This window comes from Lutra lutra, chromosome 13, assembly GCF_902655055.1.
Source record: "Lutra lutra chromosome 13, mLutLut1.2, whole genome shotgun sequence".
Lineage (NCBI taxonomy): Eukaryota > Metazoa > Chordata > Mammalia > Carnivora > Mustelidae > Lutra > Lutra lutra.
The window spans coordinates 94,956,588-94,965,462 of NC_062290.1; positions in this window are offsets into that span (position 1 = coordinate 94,956,588).

Sequence of the window (8,875 nt, forward strand, 5' to 3'; positions counted from 1 at the left end):
GTGACTCACCCCTGGGGCCCCAAACTATATAGCCAGTCAGCTGGTCACGGGGACCCTGCCAGAGCTGGTGGCCCTGGCATCTGGGGTTCACGTCTGGGTCTCTGAAGGCCCCCCATCCATCCAGCATGCCGGCTCCCCTGCATCTCCTGTCCTGTCATTGTTCTGCTGTGACAGCAGTGGCTTCTCCATTTCATGTCTCCTGGCGAGTCCCAGCCTAGTCCTGGGGGTCCCCATGAAGGTTCACATCCAGCATCTCGGGAGGAATCTCCCAAGGGCAGAATCATGCCTCTCTGGTGACCCTGCGTCCCTTGTCAGACACCCCGGGCACCCACTCCCACAGCCTGACCCCAGCTCCCCTCCCATCTGCTGGCAGGATCTTAGGGCTTCTCGGTCGGGTGCAGACCAGACCGGCTGACTTCCGCTGGACTCCACCCAGCAAGGACCTCACGGGGAAGAGGGGAAAAGTTTTCTGAGTTATGATCTCAGGGGAGGAGGCCACACGTCTTCATCATCTCCCTCAGGGGAGGAGGGGCAGATGGGGCCAAGTCTGCGGGCTCAGAAGGGTTAGACGAGTCCAGGTGTCAAGCTTCTGGGGCATCTGCACCCTAAGTGTGCGGCCCCTGGCTTCCCACTGAGGCTTCTGACCACTGCTGCAGCTAACAGTCCTTGAGGTCCGGCTGTCCTGAGTCCTCAGGCTTGGGCTCTTTCCAGCAGCCCTGCAGAAGGTGAGACGATCTGTGTAAGTGACCAGAGGCTCCACCTGGCAGTCAGTGGCTGCTCCCGGCCCCTGGGTGCTCCTTATCTCCCTATCAAACGTGAGCGTGCTCAGCACCAGCCATCCCGTTGATCCGTCCCTGTGCAAAGCCTTGATGGTTGCACAGATGCCTCCAGCTGGGGGCTGTCAGCGCCAGTGCCCACCAGTGCAGGGGTCCTTACTGCCACCGGGGCGGGCCCAACCCAGACCCCAGACCCCAGGCCCCATCTGACTGCCCACCTTCCCAGACCCCTCCCAGCAGGGGTTCTCTGGGTGGAGTTTGCACACAGGAAAGCTGTTGGGCTTCAGCACTGGATAGGATGGGGAGGGCGCAGTCGGCTGGCCATGGAGCTGCTGGCTGGGGCTGTGTGCTGACCACACTCCCCGCAGCTGGGCGGCAAGTCCTTCTTGAGTGCTCAGCTCCATGTGCACCACACCCCTTCACCCTAGCCTTTTGGGACTGGGCAGCCTCAGGCAGCTGCCCCCCACTGTCCCAGAAGTCCTGCAGCCCGTACAGTTGGGGGAGAGACTGCCTGGCCAACAGCAGACAGGCTGCCAGCAGCGCCTGGGAAAGCCTAACCCACTCCTTCTGACCCAGGAGGGTTCGACCGAGGCTGACTGGTGGAGGAGAGCAGCGGCTGGAAGAGAGAGACCCGCGTCAGCAAGGAGAGCAGGACCCCTGAAAACAGAAGCCAGGGTCAATGGGGTTAAATGCCCGGAGAGATTGAAGGAGGTGTCCCATCCACTAGAGAACAGATTGCTGTAGGAGAAAACCAACAAGAGAGGCTCCTGGAAGTGAGAAACATTGTTGCTGACAAAACCTGAGTAATTAATCTGGAAGAACAAAGTAGTGGAAATCTGCCAGAATATGGAGCAAAAAGTGAAACAGGGGTGGCGGAAAGATACCAGGAAAGCAAACCAAGAGCCCCATGCCTGTGCTTGGGGGACCCTTGTGTGCTGGGAGACACCTGCAGATCTTCTTAGAATGCAGACTCTGACTCTGGGGTTCTGACCTTCCTACATCTCCCCAGGGGTGCTGCTGCTGCTGGCCCACAAGCAAAATCTTTTTAAAAAGAAATTATTTTATTTATTTGACACACAGCACGAGAGAGCGCACAAGCAGGGGGAGTGGGAGAGGGAGAACCAGGCTTCTCGCCAAGCAAGGAGCCTGATGTGGGGCTCGATCCCAGGACTCTGGGATCATGACCAGAGTGGAAGGCAGATGCTTAACCACTGAGCCACCCAGGTGCCCCTGAAATTGACACATTCTTAAAAAGATACAAATTTCCAAAACTTTTATCCGATGCAAGAAGAAACAGAAAATATGAGTATGTCTGTAAGGAAATTGGAATAGTGACTTGAAAACCTTCCTCTGTTCTCCATCCCCCCACCCAGAAAGTCCAGCCTTTTACAGGTGAATTATACCAAAAATTTAAAGAACAACCCGAATTCTTCATAAACTTTTTCAGAAAGTAGTAAACGAGGAAACACTACCCAGTTCACTCTATGAGGCCAGCATTAACTTGATACCAAAACGAGAGAAAGACATCACAAGAAGCTACAAACTGATGTCTATAATATAATTCAAAAATTCTTTACAAAACATTAGCAAACAATTCAGCAACATATAAAAAGGATTGTGTAGGGGCGCCTGGGTGGCTCAGTGGGTTGAAGCCGCTGCCTTCGGCTCAGGTCGTGATCCCAGGGTCCTGGGATCGAGCCCCCGTCGGGCTCTCTGCTCAGCAGGGAGCCCGCTTCCTCCTCTCTCTCTCTCTGCCTGCCTCTCTGCCTGCTTGTGATCTGTCTGTCAAATAAATAAATAAAATCTTTAAAAAAAAAAAAAAAAAAAAAAAGGATTGTGTGTTGTGACCAAGTAGGATTTATCCCAGGAATGTAAGGTTGGTTTAACATCCAAAAGTTAATGTTATATACCATATCAGTAAAATAAGGTACAAAAACTACCCGGTCCTCTCAATACATGCAGAAAAAGCATTTGAGGGGTGCCTGGGGGGGTCAGGGGGTTAAGCTTCTGCCTTCGGCTCAGGTCATGGTCTCAGGGTCCTCGGATCGAGGCCCAAGTCAGGCCCTCTGCTCAGCAGGGAGCTTGCTTCCCCCTCTCTCTGCCTGCCTCTCTGCCTACTTGTGATCTCTGTCAAATAAATAAAATCTTAAAAAAAAAAATTGACACGACCCAACACCCATTCATAAGGATTCCTTCAGCTTCCTCCAGCTTCCAAAACCCACAGCTCACATCACACTTAACAGTGAAAGACCAAATGCTTCCCTTGGAAAAGTGGGAACAAGGCAAGGAGCTTTTGTCTAGTTCACTCAGGCAAGAAAAGAAAGGCCTCCAGGGCGCCTGGGTGGCTCAGTGGGTTAAAGAAAAGAAAGGCCTCCAGACTGGAAAGGAAGAAGGAGAGGGTCTGCTAAGAGCCCGCGGACCCTGGAGGAAGTGCTCCGGGCAGCAGCGGCACTGCTGACTGAGTGAGTGGGTTCGGAAAGATCCAAACTCCAAAGTCAATTTTATTTCTACATATTAGCAGTGAACTAGGCCAGAAATAAAATTAAGGACAAAATTCCATTCATAATTTCATCAAAGAATAAAATATTTAAGAATCAATTTAGCAAAATAAATGCAAAACCTGTGCATTAAAATCTACAAAGCGTTGCTGAGTAAATGGACCCAAAGTCTTGGTACCATGAAGCTCAAGTTTCCCAGAAGTTAATCTCTAAAGTCAGTGCGGTCTTCATCAGGTCGTAGCAGAAACTGACACGTGGATCTTAACATTTATATGTGGGGGCGCCTGGGTGGCTCAGTGGGTTGAGCCTCTGCCTTCGGCTCAGGTCATGATCTCAGGGTCCTGGGATCGAGCCCCGTGTCGGGCTCTCTGCTCCGCAGGGAGCCTGCTTCCCCCCACTTCTGCCTGCCTCTCTGCCTACTTGTGATCTCTCTCTCGTCAAATAAATAAAATCTTAAAAAAAAAAAAAAAAGGCACAATCAAACCACAATTTAAAAAAAAGTTTTGATGAAGTCCAGGCGTACGTGGCGTGCTCAGTCCGTTAAGCATCTGCCTTTCAGCTCCGGTCATGATCCCAGGGTCCTGGAACTGAGCCCCGTGTCCACGCTGGGTGCCCTGCTCAGCAGGGAGTCTGCTTGTCCCTCTCCCTCTGCCCCTCTCCCTGCTCGTGCACGCTCTCTCAAATGGATAAATAAGATCTTTTAAAAAAGCTCTGATAGGGGCGCCTGGGTGGCTCAGTGGGTTAAGCCGCTGCCTTCGGCTCAGGTCATGATCTCAGGGTCCTGGGATCGAGTCCCACATCGGGCTCTCTGCTCAGCAAGAAGCCTGCTTCCCTCTCTCTCTCTCTCTCTGCCTGCCTCTCCATCTACTTGTGATCTCTCTCTGTCAAATAAATAAATTTAAAAAAAATATATTTAAAAAAGCTCTGATGAAGTCTAATTATCGAGGGGCTTAGCTCTTACATCTAGGTCTAGGACACATTTTGAGTTCAATTTCTTGTGGTGTAGTATGAGACAAAGTCTAAATTTATCTGTCTGAACGTGAATATCCAACTGGCCCAGCGCCGTTTGTTAGAACAAAAAAGCTACTTTGCGGGCGCCTGGGTGGCTCAGTGGGTTAAGCCTTTGCTTTCGGCTCAGGTTATGATCCCAGGGTTCTGGGATCGAGTCCTGAATTGGGCTCTCTGCTCAGCAGGGACCCTGCTTCCTCCTCTCTCTGCCTGCTTGTGATCTCTGTCAAATAAATAAATAAAAATTAAAAAAAAAAAACTATTTTGCTGTTGAATTGCCTGTCTGCCTTTAAAACATCAGGTGGCCTGGGCTACCTAGGGGGACTCAGTCGGTTGAGTGTCTGGCTCTTGGTTTCAGCTTGGGTCTGATCTCAGGGTCCTGAGGTGGAGCCCCGCATACAGCAGGAGTCTGCTGGAGACTCTCCCTCTGTCGTCCTTGCCCCCTGCTCTCTCTCACTCTCTCTCTCTCAAATAAATACATATTAGAAAGAAAAAAAGAGAGGAAGGAAAGGAGGGAGGCAGGCAGGGAGGAAATCAACAGGCCTGAGTGAAAAGGTTATTTCTAGAACCTCGATTCTGAAGCACTGACCTGTGCGTTCATGCCCAGACCGCAGTGTCATCACACAGCTTCACTAAGTTTTGAAATCCACTAGGGTGAGGCTTCTAACAACATTGTTTTCCAAGTTTGTTTTGGGTCCTTTGTAGTCACATACAAATTTTTTTTAAAGATTTTATTTATTTATTTGACAGACAGAGATCACAAGTAGGCAGAGAGGCAGGCGGGGGGGTGGGGAAGCAGGCTCCCCGCCAAACAGAGAGCCCGATGCCGGACTCGATCCCCGGACCCTGGGACCATGACCTGAGTGGAAGGCAGAGGCTTTAACCCACTGAGCCACAAGGCACCCCTTCACCAAAACGTTTAAAACTCCTGCACTTTGGAGATGATGCTTAGAAATGAAAACACAAGAGGCTTGGAGAAAACACTTGCAAAACATATCTAATACAAGACTTGTGCAGAATGTGCGAAGAGCTCCTACAGCTCAGTACTAAGAAGAAAATTAACCCAGTTCAGAGGGGCAACAGGCCTGAACGGACACTTCCCCAGAGAAAACCCATGTGAGGCCAGCAAGTGTGTGAGAAGGCTCAGCAGCATGAGTGACCCGGGAGACCTAATCAGAACCCCAGTGAGACACGATTACATTTATTAGAACACTCACCCCACACAGGAAACGATCGAGGACACACAGGTCCCACTAGTCTGTATAGAATAGTCACCAGGAAAAACCATATTATGGACCAGAAGACAAGTCTCAGTGTGTTTGTGCTCTGGCCGCGCTGAAATTACAGCAAAAATCGATACCAGGGAAATATCCAAATATTTGAAAATGAAATGACAGGCTCCCACATACGCAGTAAATCAAAGAAGAAATTGCGAGGGAAATGAGAATGGAAAAACACGTCTAACTGAATGAAAATAAAAATAGCCTATCAAAATTTGGAGACTCTCTAGCAGTGCTTAGTGGAAACTTTGTAAAAATATTAAAGTCTTGATTCCTACTTCAGAGGACCTATGGACCTGCCCCTTTCCATTCTCAGTCAGCAGTACCACCATGGACAAGAACCTCGTGGCCCATCCGCCTCCTCGTTCCATGTCTGTCACCTGGTGGCTGTCACCGACCCATGGGTGATCCCGTAATGTACTGGCTGATCGCTAGTTCTCCACATAGCAGCCAAGGGATCCTTTCTAAAAAACAAGCTGAGGGGCGCCTGGGTGGCTCAGTGGGTTAAGCCTCTGCCTTTGGCTCAGGTCATGATCCCAGGGTCCTGGGATCCAGCCCCGAGTCGGGCTCCCTGCTCAGTGAGGAGCCTGCTTCCCCCTCCCCGCTCTGCCTGCCTCTCTGCCTACTTGTGATCTGTCTGTCAAATAAATAAATAAAATCTTAAAAAAAAAAAAACTGAGTTGTGTTACTCTCCTGATCTAATCTCTCCAATGGCATCTCAGCTCGCTTAAAGTAAGGCTGAAGGCTTCTTCATGACCTACTTGGTCCCCCAGGATCTGGCCGATTGCCTCTCTGGCTCCCCCCGACTGGGGTCCCCCCACTCCCTCTGCCATGTTTCCACCCCAGAGCCTTTGCACTTGCCATTCCCTATCACTTTCCTCAGACAGTGGCCTCCATTCTCATCTCATTCAGACGTCTTCTCAGACATCTTTTAGGGGAGGAGTAACCTAGAAAAACAACCACTATTGACTAGTCATCTGTTGCTGCATAACGAATTATCCTAAAACTTGGCATCTGAAACTACAATAAACATTCATTTTTCCTCACAGTTTCTGTGGTCAGGGATTTTCGAGCAGCTGGACAGGGTAGTTCAGGCTCAAGATCTCCCGTGACATGACCGTCAGTAAGTTAACCAGGACCGTGGTCATGTGAACACTCGGCTGGGGCCAGAGGGCCTTTGGAGTCTCCAAGTCGGGGCTGGCCATGGGCAGGAGGCTCCTGGCATGGGGTTACACTGCACACTGGCATCTCCCAGGACTGCTGACTGTCCTCCCAGCATGCCAGTCGGCTGGCTTGCCCCGGAGCAGATGGCCAGAGACAGACAGTGCCAGATGTAAGCTCCCCTTTCTAACCCTAACCTCGGACATCGCACACCATCCCTTCTGCCACATTCCATTCAGCAGGAAAGTCGTCAAGTCCAGTCCATAGTCAAGGGGAGAAGCATTGGGCCCCCTTGAAGGGATGCTTATCAGCGTGATCACAGACATGTGAAAACCAGCACATGGCACCATCACTCTCTACCTCCCACTCTGATTTCTCCTCCTTCTCCTGCATCTCACGGCCTAAGGTACCTGTCTAAGTCCTCCACTGTGGTACCCCTAGCCCTTGGGGCGGTGCCCAGAATGTAGCAGCTGCTCAGCAGACATCTGCTGCATGAACTAAGTGCTCGGTCTCGTCCACAGTGGGGTCTGTGGGGGACTTTGTGATGTTGGGAAGGTGGCCTTTGGGGAAAGTGGGACTTGGCAAGTCAGAGAGGATGGGAACATCCCTGAATGCTTGGAAGGTGCACCAGGGGCTCAGGACAAAAGCAAGGGCATCGGCCACCTAGGGGAGGGGTGGTGTGCTGGCAAACTCACCCTCCATGGGGCAGAATAAGCGCTGGTTTGCAGGCTTTGATGATTTCCTGGGTGTAACTGCCTCCACCATAGCCAGCTTGAAGTGCCCAGCCTGTGAAGCTAGCTCTTGGAGCTCTGAATATTTAGAAACTGCCTCTCCAGGGCTTGCAGGAGCTGCCACAGCACCCACCTAGCAAATGGAGGGAGATGGGAGGGGCCAGGCTTTCAGGCTGCAGCCGCTGCTGAATTCTTTCCTTCCAAAGTGTTCTGGAGCTGTCTGGGCCACACGGAGCTGGCGGCCAGTCCTCATTCACCCACACAGCCTCCAAGCTCTGGCCGGACACAGGCCACAGGCCACAGAAGTTTGGAGACCAGACACAGACCCTGTGGAGTGGGGCTGGCTCTGGACTCCAAGCACCCACCAACAGATCCTTCTGTGAGCCCACAGGGGAGTAAGCGTGTCTAAGATTGGTGCTCCTTCCATGGTGGACCTCAATCCTGGAGCGGGGTGGGGGGCCATGACAGCTGTGGATCGGTTAGCCCCGCAGCAATGATTCCCTCACATTGAGAGAGAAGGGGTTGAGAAAGGAAGCATTCCAAGAGCCAAGCCCCTGCCTCACAGAACCAGGGATGTCCCTGGGTGTCTGTGTTTGGCTCGGGGAAGGGGGGCGTCAGCCTGCTGGTGAGAACCACAGGGAGGCAGGGAAGGGCGTCTCTGCTTTCTACTGCTCAGAACATCACTTAGGTGTGGGCATGGCCCTGCTTTATCCCTATTGGGGGCTTTTCAGTTGGGTTTGCAGAATCCTCAGTTGCTATTGGAAACAGTGATGTCACTGGCAGGGGGCGGAGCTTCAGCCATCCTTTGAATTAGGGAAGTGAAGCACTCTCCAGGGGTGTAGGGACAAAGAATTAGGATCCTGAGGGTGAGAGGGATGAGGGAGGTTCTGGAAAGGGGCAAGAGGAGTGGGGGCTGGGAGTGAATGAGGAGAGGTGGGGTGGGGAAGAGTAGAAGCAGGGGTATGGAACATCTACCCTGGCACACACCTCACCAGAGCAAGCGCTTTCTGATGTCTAACCTTGGTCGTATCCACTACAAACACAACTCCCTCTGGCCTTGGCTTCTCCGTAACTGATTTGGGTCCAGACCCCCAGACTCTCCTGGAAGATCCAGGTCAACGTGGGGAGGCAGCCACTGTCACCCTTTCTATTCTTCTCAACCCTCTGGCGGGGGCGGTGGGGTCCAAATCACATGGCCAGGCAGATGGGATTTCTCCCTCATTTTGAGCCTTTTGGAGAGGGGAGTCTCACGGTCCCTCCCCCAGAGGCATGGCTTAGGGCCTCTCCACACCCCCAGGTCTCCAGCCAGCAGAATCAGGCCCCGAAATATCGTTGACTATGCGTGAAGTCTCGTGCACGCGCGTGGGCACACACACACACACACACACACACACACAAACTGCCAGGACACATTTGGTCAC